Source organism: Rhinolophus sinicus, linkage group LG01 (genome assembly GCF_036562045.2).
Source record: "Rhinolophus sinicus isolate RSC01 linkage group LG01, ASM3656204v1, whole genome shotgun sequence".
In the NCBI taxonomy this organism is placed as follows: domain Eukaryota; kingdom Metazoa; phylum Chordata; class Mammalia; order Chiroptera; family Rhinolophidae; genus Rhinolophus; species Rhinolophus sinicus.
The window spans coordinates 115,780,022-115,796,552 of record NC_133751.1 but is presented as its reverse complement, the minus strand read 5'-3'; the positions used below and the strand labels follow the sequence as shown (position 1 = coordinate 115,796,552).

The 16,531-nt window shown below is 33.8% G+C and overlaps 1 pseudogene; it reads left to right on the top strand.

Moving 5' to 3' along the window:
- The window catches only part of LOC109456959 (sorting nexin-19), a 95,395-nt pseudogene that overhangs the window by 7,475 nt on the left and 71,389 nt on the right, over positions 1-16,531 (top strand).

The window sequence follows — 16,531 nt, the reverse complement described above, 5'->3', positions numbered from 1 at the left end:
CTGCCTTATAATGAATACTAAAAGGATTTCTTCTGACTGAAACGAAAGGACACTAGAATGTTGACTTGAATTCCCATGAAATAATAGAGTACTTACAAAGGTAACTGTATAAGCAAATATGGTATAAATGTATGAAAGACACTATAATGTGCTTTTGATTTTTGTTCTGTCATTTAAAAGAAAATAGCATAAATTAATAATTATAAATATGTGGTTATGGGCATACAGAGTATAAAGATATAGCAAGTGACGTAAATGCAAAAAGGAGGCAGAACAGAGCTACATAGGGGCAAAGATTTTGTATAGCATTGAAATTAGGTTGGCATTAATTCAAATTAGATTATTATAAATTAAGATGTTCGTTGGAACCCCAGGGCAATCACTAAGAATGCAACTATATATATAGTAAGATGAATAAAAATGAATTAAAATAATACCTTAGAAAGTATCTATTTAATGTAATTAAACTTTGACCGTGCATTGAAACCCATTTCTCAATTATTCTCTTTTTTTTTTAACTACTTCAATCCATAATGAAACTGGCATTCTCTGAATATTGGTTGCTGCCTTCAGCTCTTAGAGCCATGCAACTTAACAAATAAGAGTCTGATACAATGGAAAGAGACTAGGCTTTGGAGATACAGGGATCTGATACTCAGTTTTTCAGTTCTTGCACTATCAGAGGAGTTTAGGTTCGCCCAAGGTTAGGTACATCATCTCATGGGCTGGTAATTTAACATCTCTTCACTGAGAAATGAAGTTATTACTCTTGACTGTGCCTGTTTGGAGAAGACTAATGATAGTCAAGCACATGGCATATGGTAAGAAGCCAATTGTATTGTAATTGAGGTCTGACCGTTATATTTCAGAACTCATTCTTGCCTTATTCCTAGTGTTAAACTTTCAGTATTTTGAGTTCTACCAATTACACCAAGAAGAATGCCCATTAGCTTCCAATGACTCACAGTACATATAGGTGTTTAATTTCCCCAGGAGGCCTTGCCTCAGTTGGGTTCTTTCATAATAACAACAGTGGCAAAAATTCATGGTGGCATTTAGAAGTTTGGGTGGGAGACGGGATCATGGAATCCAGGATGAGCTGTTCCTAAGGATTAAAAATAGCAGCTAAGAAACTAAAATCATGTGTTTCTAGTTAATTTGCAAAATTGCTTTCTACCCTTTGGACCTTTATGTGCAATGCAGAGAATTACTGTGTTGAGAACATAGTAAACAAGAGTTTTCACATGCTTAAGAGTAGGCTAGCCCACTCATTTCACTCTTATTTAATAAGGTAAACCCAGCATCTAATGAGTAGAAACTATTTAACAATCATAGGTGACAAATTAGAAATACAATCAAGGTACTTGCATTCCAACTTATGGACTTAGTCAAGTCTTTCCTTTTTTGATAGCTCAGCTAACCCCTTAAATCATATGTTCATAAAATATTAAGATTGGAAAAAAAAAAAAAAGCCTTTCACTTGTATGATATAGGAAAAAGGTAAGAACTTTTAAATGATTGCAGCTAATGCTGAGGACCGTTAAAAATGTGGTTGGGTTATATTCATATTTTTCTCAAAGGACATTTAAAAGTAAATGATTTTATTACCCCCAAATGGGTTGGATAATTAATTATGTATCTTACTGTGATTTATTAATAGGTGCTGAGTATTAAATAACATCAGCCCTTATCCACAGGGAATTAATTTGTACTCTGAGCAACCAGAAGGAAGAAAGATATGAAACGAATGATGTTTCAGTAGCAAATGAAATGAGCTATAGTAAATTACATAAATAAAACTATTTTAAGCCTTTCCTTAAGGTGTATTTGCGTCTCCCCAAGGTAGATTGCTGTGCTCTGCTCCTGTGGGATGCCAGAGGCAAGAGAACATTGATTACATTTTCAATAACCTCGAGTGCCTCATATGCATCTTGTGATATGTTATACTTTAGTAACTGAAATGAAAAACAACCTGGTAAAGCCCATCACTTAGCACCACTTCTACACTGTGAGGGGCCAGAGCTTCAGACTCCTTTTCAGTACCACAGATGTAAGAGACTTTAACCCTTATAAGGGAGAAGAGTAAGTGTAAGAGATGCAAGTTTTCGCAAATGACCTCAAAATTTTTAGTGAAAGGTTTTGTGCATATCTGAGTAGTAAATGAGGTGACAGCTAAATGTTTAGGTATGTTGCTACAAAGCCGGGTGTCAAGATGCTTCTTAATGGGGATGCCAATCCCAGCATTAAAGGCCAGACATTGATATATTTACACAAATAATGAAGAAAATGATATTTAATTGGCAACTTTTCATCTCCCTTTTGTCTCTTCTCTTTTCCTCATGCTTAAATCCTGAGAATTCCTCATGCTTCCCCCACCACACACACACACACACACACACACACACACACACACACACACACACACACACTGGTTACCTAGGTAAGCGGCTATTCTGTTTACCATTCTTTTATTTTTCCAGTTCATTGATGACACTTTGAATTTACTTATAATGAAGGTGTTAGTTGTTAACTAAGGGCAGCCAGCACATTGTGGTATATCATGAAACTTCTCTGCATGAAACTTCAGGTATGATGCTCGATTGTAGTTTCTGCACTTTAAGTAAGAAACAACAAAACCTACCAATTAGCAACACAGGTTTACAATCAGAAAAGCTAGGGTTGAAATATTAATTCTGTCATCTGTCATTTACAAGTTGTGTCCTGCGACAGTGACTTATTTCACCTATTCTTAAAAATTATTGAATTTATTGAGAAATTACTATGTGACACACACTGTGATAAGCACTTCATAGGAATTCTTGCAATCCCTGTAACAACCTACTGAGTAGTATTATTCTAATGTCTGTGTCACCGATAAGAAAAGTGAGGCTTAGACATGTTAAATAACTTGCACCTAGTTATGCAACTTACAGTGATGAAGCTGGAGTTCTAAACACTCCTGCGTAAATAGGCACCTCACACCCCTTTATGCCAGCACTACTTGATCCTTATCAGGCAAATGTGGGTAAGAATGCTTCTTTAACTATTTTGCTGTGAACTTTAAATGACAGTATATGTTCTAGATATCTTAGAATAACTTTGGAACATAGTAGCCAGTGATTACATACAATGCCTAACATCTTCTAATCTTCCAAATTCTCTAGATACACAATGAGTTAAAACAAAACAGCATAATAGCTGGGATTGGGGATTATATTATACTCTAAAATATTAAAAATAATGCAAACACATTACATTAGCTTGTATGGAATTAATTTTCACACAATTCTTCTTTTAAGTGAAATATCGTTATCCTAACTCTATAGATTAGAAAGATACATTTTTGCACCTTCAGTATGCTTTAGGGTTTGTGATAAATCTTGGGGGTGGGGAAGCTCAGTTTTTGTAACCAATGAATTTATAGGATAGTAAAATAAACAGAAAATTTATTTTAGGTGCTATATATTAAGTGCTACGGTTGAGATACGTTTGCTTAAGCATTATAATACAATGCAGAGATACTTAATACAACTTTGAAGTTAAAAGAAGCCTTACAGGAGGAAGTAGGGAACCATGAGTTCTACAAACATAGATACGAGGGGGAAAAAAAAAAAAAAAGGTATTCTCTACAGAGGGAAGGCTATTCAAATATAAAAATTTGACATTATGGCAATTGAATGTGGTGAGAGAGATGGTTTCCTGATCTGCGGAAGAAGGGTGGATCATAGTTTGTTATTTTAACAAGCTAAAATTTTGACAAAATAATGGGGATCCTTTAGCAATGGCAGGATGATATAGGAAGGATTGGTGAATATTGGTTGACTTTATTTTCTAAGCATCAGTTATCCATCTTTATAGTAACATCTCTTATTTTTCAAAGAACTCCACTGTTAATCTCTATGACTTCTATCTCAGCTCCAGGGATTGTCATGTCACCAGGGCTAGCCAATCATAGTATCCTATCCCACCGGTTACAGCTCACAGGTCACAAATAAGACACTGGTAAAGAGGAATCAGCAAGATCCAATTGTAAGATTTTGAGAATGTTTGTATGAGATAATCTGTATGTTTCCATTGGGGCTACTAAGGAAGTCTAAAATTGTCAGTGCCAAACTAAAATTAACAGGAAGAGTTTCTGTCTCAGAGTTGAGTCACTCGAAAAAATAAAACAAAATAAAAACACTGCCAGAGAGCCTGCGCTTGGGACATTGTGTGAGCCAATGAAGTCCACTCTATATTTACCTGTGGGCTCCAGCTATTGCAACTAATTGATTTAGTACTCAGAAGTAAGACTAATTTTGTATTACCTTTACAAAGCATTCTGACTAATAGAGAAGATTAGCAGTGTATGTTTTAGCTGCCACTTTTAAAACAGATGGCCTTAATTCATGTAAACAAGAACTCCTGATGGGTTTATATATTAGATCATAGAGGTGAAAAGTTCTTTGACAAGCATCCTCTAAAAAATGCAATCACATGTAACTTACAAGATAGATATTCATAAAATATGTACTATTCTCTTTATCCCTCTGAGGATATAACTAAGTTTCCCTTTTTCTATTTTATAAATTATGTATCCCCGCAAGTAGAGGTGTCTTGACCGGCAGTTATCCTCAAATGCTTTACTGCCCGTATCAGCAGAATATTACTTCCATTCTCACGATCTAAAATCTGACTGTTCGCTAAACTGAAAGAAATTGGTCTCTGTTGTGTCCCATTTAATTCAACAAACAGTTGTTGGTCTGGGTCACAGGATCTATGATAGATGCGGGGTACTAATACAGAAGATGTTTTGTGCCCTGCTGCTGTTCCAGTTCACCAGTAGAGACATACATGTAAATAGATTTATGATGTATTAGGAATATATATACAAGTGCAATCAAGGCGGACTTAACCTACTCATACTAGTTCAGAGGAGGGTGAGTCCTACCAGTGAGGAGTGAGGGTTCAAAAGGACGATTCCATAGCCTTCAGAATTACAGAGAATGTGTTGTTTTCACTTTGGGTATATCAATATCAAGCTCAACTTATCAACTTATCGGCATTATCTCTGGCTTCCTAAAAAAAAGAATTACCTGTATCTTGTATTAAACCCTTTTTCTCCAAATTATTATAATGCAACAAATACTACATTTAATCTCTTCCTATTTTATCATTTGTCAAGAAAAAAGGATAGCGGGTATGAACAGAGGGACAAAGATCTAAAATATTTCTAAAGATTCTTCTGAATTTGCTAAAATTCAGGGCTTTGCTGATCCATTGTGATTCTTTCAAAAAAAATAAATAAATAAAATGGAGACAAGGCAAAAGTTGGCCAAATTTTTACCTTAATTTATGGAGCCGTACATTTTTTGGAACATAAATAAAATTCTATGGGGGTAATATTTAGTTGGCTATAATAGGATGCTTAATTTTGGTATTCAGATTTTCCTTTAACAGAAAAAGAGTTATTTTTAAATTGTTTGAAGTGACAGAGAGAGGCCTTTCTGAACTCATGGGACTTAAAACCATGTACCGTAGTAGCAGGACCTTGGGTTAGAATTGTAATCAAGTCCAGCTCTCCTGTTAATCACTTAATTATTCTGAAAGTTCTTTCCTTTATTTTAAAATTTTCTCTCCTAGTTTACACTATTGTCTAGTAGTGATGTTTCTTAGATTCCAGTAGTGGATTCAAAACATTTGCACACACTGTGCTTTTAATGACATTTGGCTCACTATTTAATATACTTTATTTTTGAAATGTGCTGAAGTTACTATTGACATTTATTTCATCATTATTCATCACAATCACCACTTGATGTACTTAGAAATAGTCAATAATATTTATAGATATTTAGTCAATATTTTTATTTTAAAAATAAAACTGTCACTCTTTACACAATGCATAATGGTACATACATAAAAGGCAAAATAATACATTGATAATGTTTTGAAATTAATGTTAATCAGTGAGGTCACTGATAAAAATTTAATATAAAATTTTCACTTTTTATATATAAGCAACTACGACATGGAAAAGAAAGTATCATTTATGATAGCGTCTGTAAAAAAATAATAAATAGAAACCTGGTCTAAAATGGAGTTGAGAGGGTAAAAGAGAGAACTCTCATGCACCAGTCTCTCAATGCACATTACTGATTCCAACAGGGAAAGATGTACATTGACTCTCTAACAGGAAGTGATGCTCCTTTAGTAGCTCAGCAGGTGGAACAAAAGATTCCTCCTCGTCCAGCAACAGCTCAGTCTATGGGAGACTGCCATAACTCAGCCAATGAAAAGTCACTAAACTTCAAACTTGCAGTTCCCTCCAGTGGATTCTTTGTTTACAACAGCTCGTCTCAGGTTTGTTTCTTTCCTTTGTTTCTCTGGATTTATTCACGGTTCGTGCTTAGACCTCATGTCCCAAATAATAATTATTTGTTGTTCCCAAATAAGCCCATTTTGCTGGAGAAATATCTGGCTGTCTCTTTCTTTAAGATCAAGACATCAAAATGTCTAATTACTGAGAATAAATCTAAAGATATACATTCTAAATCTCTATGGCACTAAACTATGTGACATAAGTAAAAGATATTAAAGACCTAAAAATGTGAAAGTATATATGATGTTACAGTATCGAGGGACTCAATAGTAGAAATATATCAATTTTTCATAAATCAATCTATTAATTTAATATATCAATACATTTTAGCATCTTTTAAAGTGGACATGGCAAACTAGTGTTACAATTTATGTAAAATATGTTACCTTTGTATCTGGCTTCTTGTACTTAGCATAATATTTTTAGATTCATATAAGTCGTAGCATGTATCAGTACTTCATTCCTTTTTATAGTTGAATAATATTGTAATGTATGTATATATCACAATTTGTTTTATCTATCCATCAATTGATAAGCATTTGGACTGTTTCCACATTTGGTTACCATAAATAGTACTTCTAAAAACAAGCATGTACCTTTATGTCTTTAATTACTGTTTTTTCATTTATTTGGACATATCTTTAATAGTAGAATTAATGGGTCATATGGTAATTCTATGTTGAACTTTTTGAGAATCACCAAATTCTTTTCCACAGCAACTGAGCCATTTTAGATTCTTATTAGCAATGTATGCATATAAAGGTTCTCATTTCTCTTTCACTCTCTCTCATATTTTAGATGATGTTCATTTTATCTACTTTTTTCTTTTGCTGCTCACATTTTATGCATCATATCTAAGAATACATTGCCAAATCCAGGAATTCCATATGAATTTGAGGATCAGCTTTTTTAATTTTTTACTTTTGCAAAATGGTCATTTGAATTTTGATACAGATTGAAAATTTCTATGAAATATGCAGAATAGGTAAATTAACAAAGACAGAACACAGATTGATGGTTGCCAGGGGTCTAGGAGAGGGGAGAATAAAGACAAACTGTTAATTAAATTTGGAACTATTTTGGCATTATGAAAATGTAGTTGCATAACGTTTTCAATGTACTAAATGCCACTGAATTATTCATTTTAAAATGGTTATTTTATGTTATATGAATTTTACCTCAATACATTTTTAAAAAATAATTCAGAAATGCTAAATTGAAGAATAAGATAATCTAAAAAAAACTAGAATAAAGTTGAAAGACAGACATTATCAGGAATTAAGAGTTATTTACAAAGCTCCATAATGAAAAATGTGATGTTAAAACAAGAATTAAAAAATAAACCAATGGCACAGAATTGTCTGGAACCAGAAATTACACATTTAGTCAAAGAGCATTGGAGAAAGACAGCTTTTTAATTCATAGTCTTCAGTGAACTGTAGGTCTGTACTGGAAAAGGAAATAAAAAAGAACTGACCCTATATCATATTATGTGTAAAAATCAACACCAGGTGAATTTAAATACAAATATAAAAGGTAAAATAACAAAGGTTTTGAAATTTAATATCTCCCATAGGAAAATGTTTCTTAAATGGAAATCTGAAAATATAAAGAAATTGAATTGAACTGAGATTAGTAATTTTGTCTGTCAAAAGATCAGAGTAGAAGACAGGAAAATAAAAATACAAAATAATAGAAAATATATGTAATGCATTTAACTGACAAATAATTTGCATGTGGAAATTATAATGAACTATAATTTAATAGGAGATTAATGAGGCTACCAAATAGAAAAAAAATGAGCAAGAAAATGAATTTTGCTCTTTATAAGCTAATCCTGCAAAGAAAATAAATATATGAAAAATTCTAAAACCTCATTAGTAATCAGAGAAATGTAAAGTAAAGCAACAGTGAGATACAAATGCCTACAGTAGTATCCAAAATTAAGAAATAGAAAATAACAAGTTTTGGAAAGAATGTGAGGCAACTGGAATTATACTCTGCTGAAGGGATTGTGAATTTGTATAATGTCTTTGGAAATCTGCTAGCAGTACCTTCTAAATTTGAACATATGTATTACTTATGTTTCAGCAATTTTACTTCTAGGTATATAATCAGCAGAAATATGTTCACCAAAAGATATGTGCAAGGATATTCATTACAGTGTTGTTTGTTTTAGCTAAAAACTAACAATGGACCAAATATCCATCAATAGTAGAATTAATAACTAATTTGGAATATCTTGATAACTTGAGTTTTATACAATATTGAAAATAAATGCATTGTTATCTTAAACCATATGGATGATTATTGCGACATAATTTTGAATGAAGGAAGCCAGCAACCAAACAGTGCTGCTCTGGGATTTCATTTCTAAAATGTTCAAAAATAGGCAGAATTAGTCTAGAGTGTTAGCAGTGAGGCTGGTGTTTAATTTAACAATGGGGCAATAGTGCTGCATAGTGATTGAAGAGGACTTTGGAGGACTTTGGAGGTCATGTTCTAGGTGGTGGTTACTTATGTTTGCCTTGTGATAATCCATAGATCCCTACTCTTACAATGCAGCTTTTTCTGTGATTGTGTTATATTTCAATTAAATGCTTTATTTCAAAATGTTGATCATTTATAAATACATTAGGGTCTCTTTAATAGAAATGGTATTACGTAAATAAACACTGAACTGAATGTCAACAGTCACATACTTGTCACAGTAGTCTGATAGATTTTGTAGATGTAAACTGCATTATCAGATTCTAGTGTCATACACATTCTAGCATATACTAATCATAACAATAAACTAATTTGAATACCTTTATTGTTTATTTTTAATACATTGGCTCATTTTCAATTGGTTTGTTGTCAGAATTTGCTTGTTGATCTCTTCTTGATTCTTAATTATGCTTTAAAAAGTATGTTTGATCCTGAAACTAAATAGATTAAAATACATATACACATATTGTTGTTGTTAGTTTTCCCAAAATTATGTTTCTACTGAAAAATACATAATTCTAAATTTCTGAATAGACAATCATCACAAAGTATATTAAGAGCTATAGTAAAATGAAGCAAAATATACAATAAAGAAAAGAATAGTTTCTGTAAATTCATGGTTTGGTAATTGAGCAATTTATTAAGGTGCTCAGTCATCTGTGTCTGAAAAGATAAATGTGAAAATAATGTTTCTGACTTGGAAAAGTGTCAGGATTAGTGACTGGTTTATTCTCATGCCCGTCAACTCCCATGAGGGGAATTGAGTGTTAACATCATGACTCACATTGGTTACTCAGACAAGGATTCCCTTATATACCCCTGCGAAATGGCTAATTCTCTATACCACAAGATTCGTTTCTGATGACAATTCAGAGAGTGCTAGCACATTTAAAGTGGCACTGAAATACCTAGATTTTTTGATATTTGGAGCTTTAATTTTAATTTGGAATCAAATTAATATCCTAAATGAACTTGATGAGTAATTTCCAGTTAACAAACTGAGGCTTGTAAAAGAGGGAAGTTATTGCTAACTGGAAGTATTGAAGAACTTGTCTTTATGCAGTTAGGTAGAAAATAATATTATATCGCTCACTTGTTTGATTAACCTTGGAAACAGACTATTTCAACCATTGTTTCTAAACTTGCAGGTATCATACTAGTTTGCACTGCTTTTTAAAAACAAATTTTCCCTGAATTAAAGTTTCCTGATTTTTATAATACTTTTGCGAAACAATCTTTCTATAACAGAGATTTTTGAGTCTCTTCAAGACACTGCATAATTATTTCTGTTTAATTAATCATATATTAAATGCCTGTTAGGTACCAGGTCATGGTGAGGGATGGGAGAAACAAGTAGATGATGATGTTATATTCCCTTGACCTCAAGAAATTCATTATGACTAGAAAGACATTTATGTATGTATGTATGTTTGCATCTGTGCATGTCCATACAGGCATGTAAAAATGTACATATGTGTATACACACACATACATTTATGTATATGTATATACATAGATATACATCTATGCAATATGTCAAATATATACAAAAGTAGGAAAGATGATTGGAAAAAAATGTTGGCTTGCTGTTTTACCCATCATTTATAAACACTAATTTAATTGAATACATTACAATGATATATGCTCTTTTTAAAGAAAAAGAAAATCAAGTCACAAAGTAATATGAAGAGGAAAGCAACAAATTACTTTACATGCTACCATATAGAAGTACCCTTTGCTAAAATGTGGTATTATGTCAGTAAGAAAGAGAATCCATTTCAGAGAATTTAAGAGTCAAGGCATTTTATTAAGACTCTTTGAGAAAGCTGAAGAAAAATTCTAAGCTGAATGCCCAGCCACACAATAGAATTGCATGGCCAGCTGAGGGGCTACTTTTGTCCATAGGAAGATGAAAGTAAATCAGGAAACTACCACGGCAGGTCCTTCTTCAAAACAATACCCCTTATATCAAGATGGGCATTATTAGCAAATCAGATGGCCTGCGTATTACCTTTGTCTCCCACATTACGTAGTCCAAATCAAAATTTTGTCCAGCTGTCTTTCCTTCCACTTGACTCATTCTAAATCAAGGTCTTGGATCTCGTGTGCTACGACTGATGGGTAGACTCTAAATCATATTTAGAAGCATATATAAAAGCATGTCAGTAATACAGAGAATTTTATCTTTCTCACTTCTCACTAAAAGAGGGTTGCAAATGCTGTTGAATAAACCAACACACTGGTCATAATTGTAAGCATAAAAGGTCAATAAATGAATGGATAGATGGATGGATGGGTGGATATGTAAAGAAATATTGATAGGTGAGTAGGTAGGCAGACAAATAAATGGATAGTAATGATTAGCAAAATGTAAGCATACTATGCATTTTATTTCTAATAAACTTATTAAAGTTAATTTCACTTGAAACTTAAAGAAAAATACAAGTAAATATAATGCTAAATTTAAGATAATTGTTTCTTAACTATAAAAGAACAAGTCTTCTAAAAGAACCTTTGAAGGTGGAAATGAGGTTTTATACATAACTTTAAGTGGTTATACATAACTTTAAGAGATTAAAATTATTTGGAGGTAAATTTTATGATTTATTTATAAGCAATATACATTAACTCCATGTTATCGAAGATAAAGTAAAAAAATATACATTTTTATGAAACCTCTTGAATTTTCTTGAATATATTATACAACTAGAATTTTATGCAGATTTATATTTGCATTCGATTCTATAAGGCAGACTACCCCAGTCATTTAGTCATTTTTAATTAAGCATATTTAGCATAAAGTAAAAGACTCATACCCTTGTGGTTGCTTTAATGAGTTTTGACAATATGTACACCTATGAAGCCACCACCATAATCAAGATATAAAAATTTTCCATGTCATCCCAAGAGTGCACTCTCATGCCCCTTTGCAGAATAGCCTCAATTTTAACCCCTATGTAGGGCAGTCTCCAATATTTTTTTTTTTTGTCACTATAGTCAACTTATACTTTTTCTATAATTTTATGTAAACAGAATTATGCCTTATGTCTTTTTATAACTGGCTCTTGTTCCTCAGTCTAATGTCTTTGAGATCCACCTGCACTGTTGCAGTAATCAGTAGTTGGTGCCTGTTTATTGTTGAATAGTATTCCATTATATGACTACATCTCAATTTGTTTACCCATTTACCTCCTGATGAACACTTAGGGTGTTTGGAATTTGGGGCACCTAGAGTAAGGCCTATATAAATACAATTCATACATAGGTCGTTTTTTGGGAAATATGCTTCTTTAATTTATCTAACTGTGTAATTACTGAGTGATACCTTATACTATACCTAAATTTATAAGAAGCTGTTTCCAAACTATTGTCCCAAGTGATAGTACCATGTTATTTCCCTCATAGCAATGTATGGGCATTTCATTGGTCTACATGTTTTCCATCATTTACTATTTCTACTTTTTTGAATATTAGCTGTTTTGGGGGCGTGTGCAGTACTATCTCATTGTGGCTTTAATTTATATTTTCTTGAAAACTAATGATTTTTAAACACATTTCCTATCCTTATTGGCTTTTTATAGGTCTTTCCCTGTGAATTGTATATGGTATATGTAAATCTTTGACTTTTGTTTTTAATTTTGTTCTGTATTTTCCTATTGAGTTGTATGAGTTCTTTATCCAGTCAATATATTATTTTCCATTGTGTGTCTAGTCTTTTAAGTTTTTTAATGATGAATTTTGATAAGTAGAAATTTTGATTTCAAAAGTCCCATTTTCAGTTTCCTCTTTATTACTATTACTATTATTTTTATTATTATTATTACTTCGATCTTTGGGGTAGAAATCTCTAATTCAATATGATAAAGGAATCTGTCTGTGTACCTTACAATTTGATGGTTTTAGGTTTTACATTTAGACTTATAATCCACTTTTTGGTTGAGATATAATTGACATATAACATCATATTAGTTTTAGGGGTACCACATTGTTAGTTGATGTATACTCGTACGTATATTTCAAAATGATTACCATAGTACGTTTAGTTAACATCAATCACCTTAAATAGTTAAAATATTTTTCTTATGAAAAGAACTTTTAAGATTTACTGTCTTAGCAATTATGATCCATTTTGAGTTAATCTGCTTAATATAGCTCTCCATGCCTAGGTTCTTCTTTTTTTTTTGACACATGGACATACAATCTTTTGATTGGAGCATTTAATCCATATACGTTAAAATAATTGTTGATAGATATGTAATTATTGCCATTTTATTATTCATATTTTTTATCTTTTCTTTCTTCTTCTTAAATAAGTCCGTCTAAGATTTCTTTTAATACTGGTTTGTTGTTGATGAACTCCTTTAGCTTTTTCTTGTCTGGGAAGCTCGTTATCTATCCTTTGATTCTAAATGATAGTTTTGCTGGGTAGATTAATCTTGACTGTAGGTCCTTGCTTTTCATTACTTTGAATATTTTGTGCCACTCCTTTCTGGCCTGCAAAGTTTCTATTGAGAAATCAGCTGACAGTCTTATGGGAGCTCCCTTGTACAAAGAGAAAACTACTTTTGTCTTGCTGCTTTTACAATTCTCTCTTTGTCTTTAAGCTTTGGCATTTTAATTATGATGTGTCTTGATATGGGGCTGTTTGTCTTCATCTTGTATGGGACACGCTGCACATTCCTGGGTTTTTATGTCTATTTCCTTTGCAAGTTATGGAAGTTTTTCATCATTATTTCTTCAATTTCTTGCTCTCTCTCCTTCTTCTGGTACCCCTCTGATGTGAATGTTGGTGTACTTAATGTCATTCCAGAGGTCTCTTAAACTATCGTCATTTTTTTAATTCAGTTTTTCCTATTTCCTCTTTTGATTGGGTGTTTTCTGCTACTTCATCTTCTAAATTGTTGATTCAATCCTCTACTTCACCTAATCTACTATTGATTCCCTCTAATGTATTCTTCATTTCAGTTATTGTAGTTTTCATTTCTCACTGGTTCTTTTTGATATTTTCTATCTCCATTTTTATGTTTCTTACCTCTTCTTGAAGTTCTCACTGAGAGCACTGAGCATCCTGAAAACCAGTGCTTTGAACTCAGCATCTGATAGATTGCTATCCCTGTTTTGTTCAGTTGTTTTTCTGGAGCTTTGTTCTGTTCTTTTATTTGGGATATGTTTCTTTGTCTCCCCATTTTGGCTGCCTCCCTGTGTTTGTTTGTATGTATTGGTAGGGCTGCTCTGTCTCTCAGTCTTAGTAGAGTGGTCTTATGTAGTAGGTTTCCTGTGGGGCCTGATGGAGCAATCGGGTGCTCCAGGTGTGTCCCTTATACAGGTTGTGTGTACCCTCCTGTTGTAGTTGAACCTTTGTTGTTGTTTGCACATCAAAGAGAAGGAATTGACCATTGGGCAGATTGGTTGTGAGGATAGTCCATGACTACAGTGGAAGAACTATTGTGCAAGGGCTAAACATATGAAACGGGATTTACTTCCGCACTGCTCTGCTGCCTGCTCAGTCTGTCTTTTGGGTTTGTTGTTCTCAGAGGTGGCCAGGTGGTACTCTGACTTTGTTAGAAGCCAGCCATCAGGCATGCTGGCCCAGAGCTTCCAGGGAAGGGTTCTGCTGCAGGCCAAGTTCAGCCACAGACTGTACCCTGCCTGGAGCCACCTGGAATAAGCCACAAAACAATCCTCAAAAGGCTGCCACCTGTGCTGGGCTTGGAAGTACCTAAGAAAGGCTAAGCTATGACCTGAGGCTGACTGCTGCCAATGCCGGGCTTAGCAAGTGGTACAGGGCATGTCGAGACCAGATGCTGCTGCTATGGGTTTTGTGAAACTTTGAGAGATTTTAGGAAAGTCTACAGCATGAACCAAGGCAGATTGTTTATATGGAAAAGCCACTGGAAGCAGCTTGGGTGGGCCCACAAGTTGGGTGGTGCGGGGTCTCAGGGAATCACCAGTGCACGGTGAAGAATGTTAGGCAGTTAGATGGATACCTAGATATGGTGACTACCTGTTTCTGCACACCAGAAAAGGGGAGGGCTTAAGGAAAGAACCAATGGATTCTGCCAGGACTTCTCTCTGGGAGAAAGCTGCCCTTCCAGCCCTTGCCCTGAAGCCAGGCAATTCAGTTCCTCCCTGTGTCCCTGACACCTTTCAAGCTGCTGCCCCAGTGTTGGGGCTCAGAGAGAGTGAATCTGTCAGTGAGTATGTCCATGTGCAGACCCTTTAAGAGGAATGCCTGAGACTCCAGAGGTCTTCAGTCTCACTCAGCCAAAATCTCTGCTGTTTTTCACAGCCAGAAGTTGTAGGGACTTCTCTTCCTGGCACTAGAACCCGGGGCTGGGGAACCTGGCTTGGGTTTGGGATCCTTTGCTCCTCCAGGAAGGCATATGCAGCTGAGATATCCCTCCCAATTTTTAACCACCACACACAGGTATGGGACTATCCCGTTCTGTGTCTCTGCACCCCCTATCAGTCTGGAGGTGGATTGTTCTGTATGTCCTTAGTTGTAGGATTTTTGTTCATCCAGAGTTCAGGTGATTCTCAATAATGTTTGTTATGTAGTTTAGTTCTAATTTTGATGTGGTCATTAGAGGAGGGAAGAACACTGTTTACCTACTCTGCCATTTTGACCAGAAAATCCAGGATGCCTTATTCTTAATTAATAATGTAATATTGCTATATTTGGAGAGTATATTTTGCATGGTTTTAATTTCTTGTAATGTATTGGTTTGTATCTTATGACCCATTATATGGTCAATCTTGGTGAACATGCACGTGAATTTGACAATATTGTCATTATGGTCTTACATAATTATCACCTACATCACGTTTGTTTGTATTATTGTTCAAATTTATATTCTCCAGAGTCTGGTCCTTTTGATTTTAAATACTGAGAAATATGTGTTTAAAACCTCCAGCTATATTGTGGATCTGTCACATCTCTCAATTTATATTTAATAATTTGCAAGAATATTTAGTATTAATGTATATTTTTGAATAATTGTTATTTTCATTAATGTATTATTACTGTCTTGGTATAATTATGTTTTCTTGAACTATTTATTTGTTATTAAGAGATTCACCCCATCTTTTTATGCTTATGTGATGGAACTTTTGCCATCTTTATTCTTTCAACCTATTTGGGTCTTTACTTTCTTTTTTTTCCCTCAATTACAGTTGACATTTAATATTATTTTTTCTGGATTCCACTGTGTATATATGTATATATGTGTGTGTGTGTGTGTGTGTGTGTGTGTGTGTTTCAGTTAGAGTTGACATACAATATTACATTAGTTTCAGGTGTACAACATAGTGATTAGACATTCATATAACTTACAAAGCAATCACACTGATAAATCTGGTACCCATCTGACATCATACATAATTATTACAATATTATTGACTATATTCCTTATGCTATACCCTACATTCCTATAACTACTTTATAGCAACCAATCTGTATTTCTTAATCCCTTCCTTTTTTCAGCCCCCAAGCCCCCTCCCATTGGCTAACCATCAAAATATTTTCCGTATCTATGAGTTTCTTTTTGTTTTGTTTGTTAATTTTGCTCTTAGAATCAACATATAAGCACAATCACAGGCATCTGTCTTTCTCTGTCTGATATATTTCACTCAGCACAACATCTTCCAGGTCCATCCATGCTGCCTCAGATGGCAAGAACC